Source organism: Pan paniscus, chromosome 19 (assembly GCF_029289425.2).
Source record: "Pan paniscus chromosome 19, NHGRI_mPanPan1-v2.0_pri, whole genome shotgun sequence".
In the NCBI taxonomy this organism is placed as follows: domain Eukaryota; kingdom Metazoa; phylum Chordata; class Mammalia; order Primates; family Hominidae; genus Pan; species Pan paniscus.
In genome coordinates, this window is record NC_073268.2 from 10225348 (window position 1) to 10241772 (window position 16425).

Consider the following 16425-nt stretch of genomic DNA (forward strand, 5'->3'; position numbering starts at 1 on the left):
AACAGTTGTAGGCTGGGCACAGTGACTCATGCCTGTAATCCCAGCACTTTGGGAGGCCGAGACGGGTGCATCACCTTAGGTCAGGAGTCCAAGACCAGCCTGGCTAACATGGTGAAACCCCATCTCTACTAAAAATACAAAAAATTAGCCGGGCGTGGTGGTGGGCGCCTCTAGTCTCAGCTACATGGGAGGCTGAGGCAGGAGAATCACTTGAACTTGGGAGGCGGAGGTTGCGGTGAGCCGCGATCACACCCTTGTACTTCAGCCTGGGCAACAAGAGTGAGACTCCATCTCAAAAAATAAATAAATAAATAAAACAGTTGTATATGTAGTACCTAGTTCTCTACTTATACCTTAATGTATTCAACCAGTCTCCCGTGTTTGGTATATTTAGGTAGTTTTCAATATTTTGTAACTCCAAATAATACTGTAATACATAACCCTGTATATGTGTACCTTTGTATTATTTGGAGGTATATGTGTTTTTTTAGTCATTGTTATTTCTGAGTCAATTCAGATCTGTCTTCCAGATGCTTTGTATGAACTCACTGCAGTCACACTACCTTCATAATCAGGATAAGTATTTAAGCATTATGATATTATGGCCCAAAAGAGAGCTTTTAATTTGAATAAAAATAAAGTGAAAGAGGAGAACCTAATTTCAGATGACTAAATTTGTAGAGAGCTTTAGATAAATAATTTAAAATGTTCATCAGGCCAGGTGTGGTGACTCACACCTATAATCCCAGCATTTTGGGAGGCCGAAGTGAGAGAATGGCTTGAGCACAGAGCTTCAAGACCAGCCTGGGCAACCTGGTGAAACCCCGTCTCTACAAAAAATACAAAAATTAGCCGGTTGTGGTGGCAGGCACCTGTAATCCCGGCTACTCAGGTGGCTGAGGCAAGAGGATTGCTTGACCTTGGGAGATGGAGGCTGCAGTGAGCCGTGATCATGTCACTGCACACCACTCCAGCAACAGAGCAAGATCCTGTCAAAAAACAAAAACAAAAGTGTTCTTCAAGCAAAGAAAATTTGTCTTATAATAAGATTTAAATGTAAATCTGGGGCCGGGTGCAGTGGCTCATGCCTGTCATCCCAGCACTTTGGGAGGCTGAGGCAGATCACTTGAGGTCAGGAGTTGGAGACCAACCTGGCCAACATGGTGAAACCCACCTCTACTAAAAATGCAAAAATTAGCTGGGCGTGATAGCGCATGCCTGTAATCCCAGCTAGTCGGGAGGCTGAGGCACAAGAATCACTTGAACCCGGGAGGCAGAGGTTGCAGTGAGCTGAGATCGCACCACTGCACTTCAGCCTGGGGGACAGAGGGAGACCCTGTCTCAAAAATATTTATATATATATATTTTTTTGTTAGACGGATATATATATTTTTTTGTTAGACGGAGTCTCGCTCTGTCCCCCAGGCTGGAGTGCAGTGGCGCGATCTCGGCTCACTGCAACCTCCACCTCCTGGGTTCTCCTGCCTCAGCTTCCCGAGTAGCTGGGACTACAGGCGCGTGCCACCACGCCTGGCTACTTTTTTGTATTTTTAGTAGAGACGGGGTTTCATTGTGTTAGCCAGGATGGTCTCACTCTCCTGACCTCGTGATCCACCCGCCTGGACCTCCCAAAGTGCTAGGATTACAGGCATGAGCCACCACGCCTGGCCAAATATATATATATTTCTAAATAGCTAAGGAGTTGAGATTAAAATAAAACTTAGGAGCTGAAGACATCAGTAATAATGAGGGTACTGATAACAAAAACCTATCAGATACAGCCAACATAGCCTACAGAAAATACAGTGTTCAATGAATCTTTATAAAAATAATGACAGAAAATGAACTATGTGTTCAATTTAAGGATAAGAACGACAAAATAAGTCTAAAGAAAGCAGGAAAGGGGAAGAATTAATAATAAATAAAAGCAGACCTTAATAAAATAGAAAATAGTCCAGTAAACTTAATTGATAAAACTAAAAACTAGCTTTTTAAAAAGACCAGTAAAATAGACAGTTTTTTAAAGAGAAAATTTATAAAACCAATTTAAGAAAATTTATAACCAATTTAATAAAGAGAAAAGACATAAATGAACTGTATAGGAATGAGAAATTCAACATAAAATGAACTCAGATGATTTTCAAACTTATGAGAGTACGGTATCCTATTAGGTTTGAAACAATCTGCTGGGCGCAGTGGATCACTTGAGGTCAGGAGTTTGAGACCTGCCTGGCCAACATGGTGAAGCCCCATCTCTACTAAAAATACAAAAATTAGCCGGGTGTGGTGGCACATGCCTGTAATCCCCACTACTCAGGAGCTGAGGCATGAGAATTGCTTGAACCTGGGAGGTGGAGGTTGCAGTGAGCCAAGGTTGCGCACTCCAGCCTGGGCAACAGAGTGAGACTCTGTCTCAAAAAATAATAAAATAAATAAATAAATTTGAAAATCTGAATGACCTGGGTGCTTTTTCTAGGAAAATATGTGATAACATTGGTTCAAGAAATAGTAGGAAACTTGAATAGATCATTAAATATAGAGAACATTGTAACATTAAAGATTTCAAGCCCAGGCAGTTTTTAAGCCTAGATGCTAATTTTTTCAAATCTTAAGGACCATTTGCTTCCCAGATTACATTGCTTTTTCCGGGACATAAAGGTAGTAAATTTAGGAGCTTATTTTATAAGGTGGGCACCACCTTCATAGAAACACTGGGTGAGGCCAGGCATGGTGGCTCACACCTGTAACCCCAGCACTCAGAGAGGCCGAGGTGGGTGGATCTCTTGAGTCCAGCCTAGCCAACATGGCAAAACCCTGTCTCTATTAAAAATAAATTTGGCTGGGCACGGTGGCTCATGCCTGTAATCACAGCACTTTGGGAGGCTGAGGCAGGTGGATCACCTGAGGTCAGGAGTTCAAGGCCAACCTGGCCAACATGGAGAAAGCCCTTCTCTACTAAAAATACAAAAATTAGCTGGGCGTCGTGGTGCACACCTGTAGTCCCAGCTACTCGGGGCGGTGGGGGAGGTGCGAGCTGAGGCACGAGAATTGCTTGAACCCTTGAGATGGAGGTTGCAGTGAGCCGAGATCGTGCCACTGCACTTCAGCCTGGGAGACAGAGTGAGACTGTCTCAGAAAAATAAAAATACAAAAATTAGCTGGGCATGGTGGCACACACCTGTAATCTCAGCTACCATTTTGAAGGCTGAGGCGTGAGAATCACTTGAACCTGGGAGGCAGAGATTGCAGTGAGCTGAGATCATGCCACTCCATTCCAGCCTGGGTGACAGAGTGAGACCCTGTCTCAAAAAGGAAAACAAGAAGATTACAGTCTAATGATTTCTGTGAACTCAGAGTAAACATACTAAATAATATAATAGTGGAATCCAGTCGGATATGAAAAACATTGCTCATTGCCAAATGTATTCATCCACTCTCATGCTGCTAATAAAAACATACCCAAGACTGGGTAATTTATAAAGGAGAGAGGGCAGCCGGGCGAGGTGGCTCACGCCTGTAATCCCAGCACTTTGGGAGGCTGAGGTGGGTGGATCACGGGGTCAGGAGATTGAGACCATCCTGGCTAACACAGTGAAACTCCGTCTCTACTAAAAATACAAAAAATTAGCCGGGCATGGTGGCGGGCGCCTGTAGTTCCAGCTACTCGGGAGGCTGAGGCAGGAGAATGGGGTGAACCCGGGAGGCAGAGTTTGCAGTGAGCCGAGATCATGCCGCTGCACTGCAGTCTGGGCGACAGAGTGAGACTCTGTCTCAAAATAAATAAATAAATAAATAAATAAATAAATAAAGGAAAGAGGTTTAATTGACAGTTCAACATGGCTGGGAGGCCTCAGGAAAGTTAAAACAATGACAGAAGGGGAAGCAAACGTCGTCCTTCACATAGTGGCAGAAAGGAGAAGAATGAGAGACGAGTGAAGGGGGAAGCCCTTTATTAAGCCATTAGATCTCATGAGAGCTTACTATCATGAGAACAGCATGGGGGAACCACCACCATGATCCAGTTACCTCCCACCGGGTCCCTCCCACCACACGTGGGGATTATGGGACCTACAATTCAAGATGAGGTTTGGGTGGGGACACAGCCAAACCCTATCACCAAGTATAATTTTTCCCGTGATTACAAGGTTGGTTCAACATTAAGAAATTTATGGCCGGGCATGGTGGCTCACACCTGTAATCCCAGCACTTTGGGAAGCCAAAGTGGGTGGATCACTTGAGGTCAGGAGTTCAAGACCAGCCTGGCCAACATGGTGAAACCCCATACCTACTAAAAATACAAAAAAATAGCCGGGTGTGGTGGCACACACCTGTAGCCCCAGCTACTTGGGAGGCTGAGGTGGGAGACTCTCATGAGCCCAGAGGGGCAGAGGTTGCAGTGACCTGAGATCGTGCCATTGCACTCCGTGCTGGGCAACAGAGTGAGACTCTGTCTCAAAAAAAAAAAAAAAAGTGAAACACCATATGATTAACCCAAAATATAGAAAATGGTGTATTTTTAATACCCATTCCTGATGGTTTAAAAAAAAAAAACCCTGTAGAAAATAACAGGATATTTTCTAAACTTGATTATGGCTACCTACCAGAAATTTACAACAAACATTAAAATATAAATACTAGGTGCATTCCCATTAAAGTAAGCAAGAAACTAAGAGTTCCTGTGTCTCTGCATCTATTTAAGTATATATTTGAGATTCCAGCTCATGTAGTAAGGCAACAAAAAGAATTAGAACTATTGGAAAGGAAGCAGCCAAACATTTATAGGTGACAGCATCTACAGAGCCAACCTAAGGGAATCAACAATTACAATTAATGGTTTCAGGGCCAGGTGGGGGTGGCTCACACCTGTAACCCGAGCACTTTGGGATGTCGAGGCTGAGGCAGGAGGATTGCTTGAAACTGGGAGGCAGAGGTTGCAGTGAGGCAAGATCATGCCACTGCACTCCAGCCTGGGCAACAAAGCAAGACTGTCTCAAAAAAAAAAAAAAAATTAATGGGTTTAGTATGGTAACCTGAAACAAGATGGCATACAAAAATAAACTCTTCCTGGCCAGGCGCAGTGGCTCACACCTTTAATCCCAGCACTTTGGAAGGCCGAGGCGGGTGAATCACCTAAGATAAGGAGTTCAAGACCAGCCTGGCCAATATGACGAAACCCCATCTCTACTAAAAATACAAAAATCTAGCCAGGCATGGTGGTGCGCGCCTGTAGTCCAACATACTTGGGAGGCTGAGGCAGGAGGATCGCTTGAACCTGGGAGGCGGGGAGGTTGCAGTGAGCGGATGTCGTGCCACTGCACTCCAGCCTGGGCAACAGTAAGACTCCGTCTCAAAATAAATAAATAATAAACTGTTCTTCTTGTTGGATAATATAGTAGAAAAGATTTTCCTTGTTTCTGGATGAAAAAGTCAGTATTGGACAGATATCACAACTCTTAAAATAATAAAATTAAATGCAATACCAATCAAAATTCAAACTAAATTTCTCAACTTGACCAGCTTGATCTTAAAAATCATTTGGAAGAGAAAAATAAATAAAATATTTTAAATGATAAATGGGAAAGCACCTGAATCTATCAGATATACAAATATTACTGTAAAATGTGGAATAGGCAAATAGGTTAGGGGAACAAAGTTCAAAGACATGCCCATTTATGAAATTTAGCATGGGATAAAGGTGGTATTAAAAGCCTTAATGTTGAACACATACAGAATAACAGTATAAAGTGGTAGAGAAAATATACCCTTTGGGTAGAGGTGGACTTCCTCAAGGTATAAAATGTAGAAACAAAAGGAAGACTGGTAAGTTTGACTGTATCAAAATAGAAAACTGTATGAAGAAAGGCCTCAAAACAGGCCAGGCACTGTGGCTTAGGCCTGGAATCCCTGCACTTTGGGAGGCCAAGGAGTTTGAGATCGGCCTGGGCAATGTAGGTGCAAGATTTTATCTTTACAAAAAATTGATTTAAAAAATAGTCTGGCAGCCAGGTGCAGTGGCTCACGCCTGTAATCCCAACACTTTGGGAGGCCGAGGCGGGTGGATCACTTGAGGTCAGGAGTTCAAGACCAGCTTGGACAACATGGCAAAACCCCATCTCTACTGAAAATACGAGCATTAGCCAGACGTGGCGGTGTGCACCTGTAATCCCAGCTACTCAGGAGGCTGAGACAGGAGAATCACTTGAACCCGGGAGCTGGAGGTTGCAGTGAGCCGAGACTGCACCACTGCACTCCAGCCTGGGCGACAGAGCGAGACTCCATCTAAAAAAATAAAAATAAAAAAATACAGGGATGTCGGCGCAGTCTTGGGACCTACCTGGGAGGCCTCAGTGGGAGGATCCTGGGAGGTCTTGCGCCACTGCACTCCAGCCTGGGTGACAGAGCAAGACTCTGTCTCAAAAAAAAAAAAAAAGGAAGTTAATTGAAAAAATCAAATTTTATGTGGGTATATAAAAGTAATCCCACAATTTATAGAAATATTTTCTTTAAAATTATTGTGAGTTCTAACCATTTTTTTTGTGTGTGTGTATAATGCCATTCTCTTCCTCTGTGAAGTGCCTGTTCAGGGTGTTGCTACATTTTTGTTTTGTTGTGTTTTCTGTTGTAGTGTTTACATTTTTCTTGTCGATTCCTAAGAGGACTTTAGGGTACTGAGTCACCCATGGTCATGTGTTGCAGAGAAGTGTCACAGAGTGAAAACTGTCTTTTCCTTGATACTACCTTTAGATTCATGTTTGGGAAGACCTTCGCTAATCATGACTACATAAGTATTCACTTTTATTTTCTTAAGGCCTTTTTGTTTTCATTTCTTTTTATAGTAATGTCTAAGCCATCTGGAGTTTATGTTTGTTGATGATACAAGAAAGGGATCGAAGTGCTTTTTCTGAGTCATTATCCACATGCCGAAACATTTATTGAATAGCCCTTTCCTTATTGATCTGAAAACACCTTCTTATAAAACCTTGCATTGGTTTTTGGACTTGCTGTGCTTTCAGGAGCCAGAAGAACAGTCTTTTGATTATTGTAGCCTTATATTAATAATACATTTTGGCCGGGTGCGGTGGCTCACACATGTAATCCTAGCATTTTGGGAGACTGAGGCAGGCGGAACACCTGAGGTCAGGGGTTCAAGACCAGCCTGGCCAACATGGCAAAACCCCGTCTCTACAAAAAAAAAAAAAAAAAATTAGCTGGGCATGGTGGCGCCTGCCTGAAATCCCAGCTACTTTGGGAGGCTGAGGCAGGAGAACCTCTTGAGCCTGGGAGGTAGAGGCTGCAGTGAGCCGAGCTTGCACCACTGCACTCCAACTTGGGTAACAGAGTGAGACTCCGTCTCAAAAAAAAAAAAGAAAAATACATTTCAATATGAGGTAATAAATTCTCCTAAATTTTTTGTTTTGTAAACCTCCTTGCTTCTCTTAAATTATTTTCCCAAAAAGCCTTAAGTGTTTTCCGTAGTAATTTTGATTTGGGAATGGAGTGAGTGACTTGGTAGAGGGTGCCATATGCCTTTTTGCCTTTCCCCAGTTTCCCCTACTGTTAACATCTCACATTTATGTGGTATATTTATTATAATTGATGAGCCAACATTGACACATTATTTCTAAAGTCCATAGTTGACATTAGGGTTTACTCTTTTTGTTGTATATTCTGTTGGTTTTGACAAATGCCTAATGTTATATATCCATCAATCATACAGAATAAATTCACTGCCCTAAAAATCTCAGCCTCCCCCATTCATCCTTCCCTGCCTCCCTAAACCCCTCATATTTTTACTGTTACCGTAGTTTTGTCTTTTCCAGAAAATTACAATTATATAGCTTGTATCCTTTTCAGATTGGCTGCTTTGACTTAGCAATATGTACTTAACATTTCTAGGCCGGACACAGTGGCTCACGCCTGTAATCCCAACACTTTGGGAGGCCAAGGCGGGCGAATCACTAGGTCAGGATATCAAGACCATCCTGGCTAACACGGTGAAACCCCATCTCTACTAAAAATACAAAAAAAAATTGGCGGGCATGGTGGCGGGTGCCTGTAGTCCCAGCTACTCGGGAGGCTGAGGCAGGAGAATGGCGTGAACCCGGGAGGCGGAGCTTGCAGTGAGCCAAGATCGCGCCACTGCACTCCAGCCTGGGCGGCAGAGCGAGACTCCATCTCAAACAAAACAAAACAAAAACCAAAAACATTTCTCCATGTGTTTTCATGACTGTGATATATTTTTAAGCATTTTTGTTGTTGTTGTTTACTTTCTTGCTTTAAAAAACTGACCTTTGCAGTTAGTTGAGGTCCTGAGGTTTCTCCTGTGAATCTGTTTGAACATCATATATATTTGGCATTAATTGGAAAGTGGTTTTTCCCTGGCCTGTGTGAAATACACTGAAGGTCTGCACCTGCCCGCGCACTTCACGTTGTACATGGGAATATACTATGGCTCCACATGTTCATGTAGTGGCGTTAGATGCCAAATAGTTCTAGGGCTTAGTTTAAGATTTGGGTACTTTTTGTCAGGAAGCAACAGGTGCTGGAGAGGATTTGGAGAAATAGGAACACTTTTGCACTCTTGGTGGGACTGTAAACTAGTTCAACTGTTGTGGAAGTCAGTGTGGCGATTCCTCAGGGATCTAGAACTGGAAATACCATTTGACCCAGCCATCCCATTACTGGGTATATATACCCAAAGGATTATAAATCATGCTGCTATAAAGACACATGCACACGTATGTTTATTGTGGCACTGTTCACAATAGCAAAGACTTGGAACCAACCCAGATGTCCAACAACAATAGACTGGATTAAGAAAATGTGGCACATATACATCGTGGAATACTATGCAGCCATAAAAAAGGATGAGTTTGTGCCCTTTGTAGGGACATGGATGAAGCTGGAAACCATCATTCTCAGCAAACTATTGCAGGGACAAAAAACCAAACACCACATGTTCTCACTCATAGGTGGGAATTGAACAGTGAGAACACATGGACACAGGAAGGGGAACATCACACACCAGGGCCTGTCATGCGGTGAGGGGAGAGGGGAGGGATAGCATTAGGAGATACACCTAATGTAAATGACGAGTTAATGGGTGCAGCACACCAACATGGCACATGTATACATATGTAACAAACCTGCATGTTGTGCACATGTACCCTAGAACTTAAAAGTATTTAAAAAAAAAAAAGATTTGGGTACTTTTTGCCTGACTTTGTGATCTATAATAAGGCATGAAAGTAATTTTTAGATCTTGTTAGTGACTCAGCTTTCAAACAGGTATTTTCCACTCCTTTTTAAATCTTCTGGCTCAGTTTAATTGAAGAATACTCTGAGACTGCAAGTTGAGCTGTTTAAATCCAGGGACTGTTTGCACTGTTTACCTGTGTGAATTTGAATTTTGTTAATATAGGGCAACAAAAACAAAGTACACGAATGAATTGGATAGTAAGGTTGAAATAAGACTATAACTATAATCTAAATTTCAGATGGTTATATTTATAAAAACAGCTATATATTTTCATTGATTGTCAAAGTAACTATACATTTTTTATTTTTATTTTAAAAATTTATTATTATTATTTTTGAAACCGAGTCTTACTCTGTTGCCCAGGCTGGAGTACAGTGGCGCAATCTCGGCTTACTGCAGCCTCCAACTCCTGGGTTCATGTGATTCTCCTGCCTCAGCCTCCCAAGTAGCTGGGATTACAGGCGTGTGCCACCATGCCCGGTTAATTTTTTCTATTTTCAGTAGGAACAGGTTTCACCATGTTAGCCAGGATGGTCTCAATCTCCTGACCTGGTGATCCACCCGCCTCGGCCTCCAAAAGTGCTGGGATTACAGGCGTGAGCCACCATGCCCGGCCAGTCACTATACATTTAAATATAAACTATTTAATATGCTGCTTCTATCCAGCTTACATGTTGAGGTCCCTGTTGTCTTTTAAACCTTTTTTTTTTTTTTTTAAGACAGTTTTGCTCTTATCGCCTAGGCTGAAGTGCAATGGTGCTGTCTTGGCTCACTGCAACCCCTGTCTCCCAGGTTCAAGCGATTCTCCTGCCTCAACCTCCTGAATAGCTGGGATTACAGGCACGCACCATCACTCCCAGCTAATTTTTGTATTTTTAGTTTCACCATGTTGGCCAGGCTGGTCTCGAACTCCTGACCTCAGGTGATCGCCCGCCTCAGCCTCTCAAAGTGTTGGGATTACAGGCATGAGCCACTCCACTCGGTCTGTCTTTTCAACTTTAAAAGTTTGATAATGATGGAATCTATAATCATATTGTCTATATTTTCACTTTCTATGCAGTGACTGTTGTTTCTAATTATTGCCTTAAGGTAAAAAATTAAAAAGGCCCTCTGTCTTCAGAGGAGGATTAAAATATTCTCAGTTTGTGTTAGTTTTTGTTTGTTTTTTGAGATAGTGTCTGGCTCTGTTACCGAGGCTGGAGTGCAGTGGCTCAATCTCAGTTCACTGCAGCCTCCGCCTCCCGGGCTCAAACCATCCTCTCACCTCAGCTTCCCAAGTTGTTGGGACTACAGGTGTGCGCCACCATGCCTAGCTAATTTTTCTATTTTTTATAGAGACAGATTTTTGCCATGTTGCCCAGGCTGATCTTGAACTCCTGGGTTCAAGCAGTCTGCCTGCCTCAGCCTCTCAAAGTGCTGGAATTACAGGTGTGAGCCACCCTGCCTGGCTTTTTTTTTTTCTTCTTCTTTTTTTTTTTTTTTTTTTAAAGAGACAGGGTTCAGGCTGGAGTAGTGCAATGGCATGATCATAGCTCATAACTCTGGGGCTCAAACAATCCTCCCGCCTTGGCCTTTCAAAGTGCTGGAATTACAGGTGTGAGCCACCATGCCCAGCCTGTGTTAGATCTTTTTATTCTTTGGAAATTTTTGATTTCCAGAATGAAATTGCTGATCATTTAAAAAATATATATATATACACACGTGTGTGTGTGTGTGTTTATAAGAGTGAAATGTAGGCATCTATAAAGATGATCAAGATATGATCAAGGTCAAAATTGTTGACTTTCTGGAGAATTCATACAAAGCCCTTTTACATACCACATCACATTGCATTTCACTGAAAGATGGAGGGTATTCTAGAGAATTGTATTAGAAAGAGAAGACACATCGTAGGCCAGGCACAGTGGCTCACTTCTGTAATCCCAGCACCTTGGGAGGCCGAAGCAGGTGGATCACCTGAAGTCAGGAATTCAAGATCAGCCTGACCAACATGGAGAAAACACGTCTCCACTAAAAATATAAAAATTAGCTGGGCGTGGTGGCACACGCCTGGTAATCCCAGCTACTCTGGAGGCAGAGGTTGCAGTAAGCTGAGATTGCGCCACAGCCCTCCAGCCTAGGTGACATGGCAAGACCCTGTCTCAAGAAAGAGAAAACACATCATAGAAGAGGAAGGCAGATTCTTTTGTAGTTGCTACGTGTGATGACAGGGTGTTCACACACGTGTAAGATGTACCATCCTCCAGCCTTGTTACAATGTCGTCACATTACCCGACCGATGTGAAAAAAAAAATAGAAGAGGAAAGCAGTGCCACAAATACAGGAAACTACATTGAGAAAGTTATATGCTGAGTAGTTTCTATTTTCTGTGTGGAGTTGGAGGTCAGCTGAAGGATGGGTTGCAATTAGGTGGTTTTCGTTTTGTTTTGTTTGTTTGTTTTGAGACTGAGTCTCCGTCTGTCACCCAGGCTGGAGTGCAGTGGCACGATCTCGGCTCACTGCAACGTCCGCCCCCAGGTTCAAGTGATTCTCCTGCTTCAGCCTCCCAAGTGACTGGGACTACAGACGTCTGCCACCACGCCCGGCTAATTTTTTTTTGTATTTTTAGTAGAGACGGGGTTTCACTATGTTGGCCAGGCTGGTCTCGAACTCCTAACCTCATGATCCGCCCGCCTCAGCCTCCCAAAGTGCTGGGATTACAGGCGTGAGCCACTGCGCCTGGCCGCAATTAGGTATTTAAAAGGGAAAAAAGGACCAGTCTAGACAACATATTGAGACCCTATCTCTACTTTTAAAAAAAATTAACCCATCATGGTGGCATGTGCCTGTAGTTCCAGCTATTCAGGAGGCTGAAGCAGGAGGATCCATTGAGCCCAGGAGCTTGACGATGCAGTGAGCCATGATTGTGCCACAGCACTCCAGCTTGGGTGACAGAGCAAGACCTCATCTCTCTTTTTTTTTTTTCAAAGAGTGAGGAAAGGGGCCCGGGACAAGTAAATGATTCATCAGGAAGTAAATGATTCATCAGGTGGCAATGAATGACAACCATATACTATGACTTGACCTATCCTAATTCTAAAAATATAAATACATTATTAGCAGTATTGTAGATAATTGAATATCCTGCTCTTCAGTGCAGAGTAAAAACTGCTCCATCAACAATTGGAAGCTATATTTAATCAGATAATTCTGGGGATGCCTATTATGAATATGACCTGATTTTAAGGGATCTTCATTGTTTTTTAGGGCTTGACTTACTATACAGTGGTCTTCCTTTGTTTAGTTTGCTGTTTCATGTAATCTGCCTGTATACTTCTGACACTTCTGATAAATAGGTCTTTTAAAATTACTGTTTTCATTCAATTGCTTTTTCTTGCCTTGAATGTCCTACATAGTCTGTTTCTGTTTCTAGCCATTTCTCTCATTATTTTAATGCCACCTGATTTAGAGCAGTTTTTTTTTTGAGACAGAGTCTCGCTCTGTAGCCCAGGCTGGAGTGCAGTGGTGCAGCTTGGGCCCACTGCAAGCTGCGCCTCCCAGGTTCACGCCATTCTCCTGCCTCAGCTTCCCTAGAGCAGTTTTAAGTAATAGGAATGATTATAGCATCTTTGCCTTGTTCTTTGACACAAGTGTTTCTAGTGTTCTGCCATTAACTATTAGATTTATTGGTTGAAGGTTTGAGAGATTTCCTTTTTCCTGATGTTAATGAACATTCTTAATGAAGACCTTTCCGTTAATGGGGAATGTTTAAAAATCAAGAATGTTGAATTTGTTTCTGTTTTTTGAGACAAGAGTCTCACTGTGTCACCCAGGCTGTAAGGCAGTGGCGCCGTCTCGGCTCACTGCAATACTCCACCTCCCAGGTTCAAGTGATTCTCCTGCCTCAGCCTCCCAAGTAGCTGGGATTACAGGTGTCCACCGCCGTGCCCGGCTAATTTTGTATTTTTAGTAGAGCTGAGGTTTCACCATGTTGGCCAGGCTGGTCTCAAACTCCTGACCTCAAGTGATCCACCCGCCTCAGTCTCCCAAAGTGGTGGGATTACAGGCGTGAGCTACCACGCCTGGCCAAGAATGTTGAATTTGATCAGATGTTTTTACGTAAACATTGAGATCTCCATAATGTACCATTCTGATTCACTTGGTCCAGCTCAGCTCCCTGCCTAGGTAATACTTACTATTTCCTTTAAGTCCTCGCATCTTGCCTTTATAAAAAGATTCTTCCATTCAGTCTCATTTCTCTCGTCTTTGAATTAAATTTCATAGACTTCGGTAGCTTTTATTTTGCTCCTCAGATAGGTTTACAAGATCCTAGGAGGCAAGGGACCATATATAACTTAACCTTCTTTTATATTCCTTGGTATAAAACTGGAAATAACAAGCACTCATCCCTTCTTCCTCTTTCCTTTTTTCTTTACATGTTTTATAGTGAAATTTTGCTTTACATTTTAAAAATATAAATGTTTCAAACTATTCAATACATGACAGTTGTATTGGGTATCTTTCCTATTGTATAACCTGACTTTGCCTTATGAGTTTTTGAAATAATGCAAAATATTTTTACAGAAATATATCCTCAGTGGATCTCACAGTTGTAAATTATGCTGAACAACTAAGGCAAAATCTCCTCGTCTCTGGAAACGTAGCTGACCTCTGGCCTGTAGCAGGCCATGCAGTTTTTTTCTAAGTGTCAGTCAATAATATAGTAACTTTAAAACAACATAATTAGGAGTTCAGCTGGGTTAGTGTGACATTCTCTCTCCCTCTCCCCCAACCCCCTTTCTCTCTTAGACCTTTAAGTATTTTAGTTTTCAGTAATGTTATTTTTCTTAACAGGTTAAAAGGGTAAAGAGGGAAGCACAGATAAATAAGGATGGAGGCTGAAAACAACTGTTTAGTGACTGCCCTCTGTTTTGTGTTTCCATTACTCAAGAAATTTAATCCAAATACGAGAATGAACAGTAATGCATATTTTTTGTTTATTTATTTGGTTTTGCTTTTTAAAAAGTGCAGTGTGATATACTTAACTGGTAGATCATTTTTGGCTTTTGTTGGCAGCTGTGGGCTGGAGGGTATATCAGGATGTCATCTGAGACCCAGCCGTCTGATGAAAAGAAATGGAATGGAGCAGGCTAGTATACTGGGTACAGGGTTCTTTTTGCTTGATGGGGAAGATAAAGGTCCACTCACCCTGCATTGCCTGAATTACATTCTTCTTCACTTTGTCTCTGCCATGGATAAGGTCTCATTATAACCTCTTGCTGAACTTGTACTTGTCCTAAGACTGGTAGTAGTTAAATCCTGAACTACCTTTTGGAAGTAGTTATCTTAGAATGTGATGGTGAAGGATGGTAATGGCAATCAATTTGTCAGACAGATTTCTTAGGGTACGTGAGGTTGGAGAAGTATAAGACCTATGGCCAGGAACTCATCACATCTGTGCTGCCCTTTCCCTGAAGAGTCAGTAGGGTATTGTAGCATGAAAGTTTAGGAAGTCTTGGCTGGACACAGTGGCTCACACCTGTAATCCCAGCACTTTGGGCCAAGGTGGACGAATCACTTGAGATCATGAATTCAAGACCACCCTGGCCAACATGGCAAAGCCCCGTCTCTACTAAAAATACAAAAATTAGCTGGGCCTAATGGCACGTGCCTGTAGTCTCAGCTTCTCAGGAGGCTGAGGCAGGAGAATCGCTTGAACCCAGGAGGGGGAGGTTGCAGTGAGCCGAGATTGCCACACTGCAGCCTGGATGACAGAATAAGACTCCGTTTCAAAAAAAAAAAGGCCAGGTACAGTGGCCCACGCCTGTTACCCCAGCACTTTGGGAGGCCAAGGCGGGCGGATCACAAGGTCAAGAGATCCAAACTATCCTTGCCAATATGGTGAAACCCCGTCTCTGCTAAAAATGCAAAAATTAGCTGGGCATGGTGGCACACGCCTGTAGTCCCAGCTACTCGGGAGGCTGAGCCAGGAGAATCGTGGGGTTGTGGTGAGCTGAGATTGTGCCACTGCATTCCAGCCTGGCGACAGAGTGAGACTGCCTCGCAAAAAAAAAAAAAAGGAAGCCTTGGCTGGGCGTGGTGGCTGATGACTGTAATCCCAGCACTGGGAGGCCAAGGCAGTCAGATCACATGAGGCCAGGAGTTTGAGACCAGCCTAGCCAACACGGTGAAACCCCGTCTCCACTAAAAATATAAAAAAAAAATTAGCCGGGCATGGTGGTGCTCACCTGTAATCCCAGCTACTCAGGAGGCTGAGGCATGAGAATCACTTGAACTCAGGAAACAGGCTTCAGTGAGCCGAGATCATGCCACTGCACTCCAGCCTGGGTGACAGAGTGAGACTCCGTTTAAAAAAAAAATTAGGAAGCCTTGTTACCTGTTTGAGACTTGATTGATATCCTGTGGCTGCAGCTTAGGGAATGATCCCCTGTATATCTCTGCCCTGGAAATAAATTTTATTCGCATTCTCTCCCAAGACTATATAGTTTCATCTTGTTATCTAAAACAGTATAGCCTGGGGTGGTGTGAGAGGTGTCTTTTGGAGGAGGGTACTAAAGATGACTCCATGTGTGCTCCTGGTGGTGTCATGCTTGATACTGCCTGGTCTTTTGTGTTACCTTCCCAGAGCCTTCAACAGCCCTGCAGACATCTCAGATTTGTTGGGCCCCTGGACCTTTTAGAGGAATGCATGTTATCTCCATTGCTGCCCTGAATATGCAAGCTTAGCCTTTTCAGTGTATCTTTTTTTAAAAAAATTTTTATTTTACTTTAAGTTCCGGGATACATGTGCAGAATGTGCAGGTTTGTTACATAGGTAAATGTGTGCCATGGTGGTTTGCTGCACCTATCAAGTCATCACCTAGGTTTTAAGCTCCACACGCATTAGCTATTTGTCCTGATGCTCTCCCTCCCCTCAACCCCCACCCCCACCAACAGGCCCGGGTGTGTGTTGTTCCCCTCCCTGTGGTCCCTGTGTTCTCATTGTTCAACTCCCAGTTATGCGTGAGAGCATGCGGTGCTTGGTTTTCTGTTCCTGTGTTAGTCTGCTGAGGATGGTGGCTTCTAGCTTCATCCATGTCGCCACAAAGGACATGATCTCATTCCTTTTTATGGCTGCATAGTATTCCATGGTGTACGTGTACCACATTTTCTTTATCCAGTCTGTC

At 43.0% G+C, this 16425-nt stretch overlaps 1 protein-coding gene and 1 non-coding gene across 3 annotated transcripts in view; both read left to right on the forward strand.

The window, feature by feature from the left end:
* PAFAH1B1 (platelet activating factor acetylhydrolase 1b regulatory subunit 1) overlaps nucleotides 1–16425 on the forward strand; it is a 93103-nt gene that overhangs the window by 51650 nt on the left and 25028 nt on the right. The gene's annotated exons all lie outside the window — the stretch shown is intronic.
* Nucleotides 11439–11540, forward strand: LOC112437685 (small nucleolar RNA U13). Its single transcript, XR_003026242.2, has one exon. It is a non-coding gene; the product is annotated as a small nucleolar RNA U13 (small nucleolar RNA).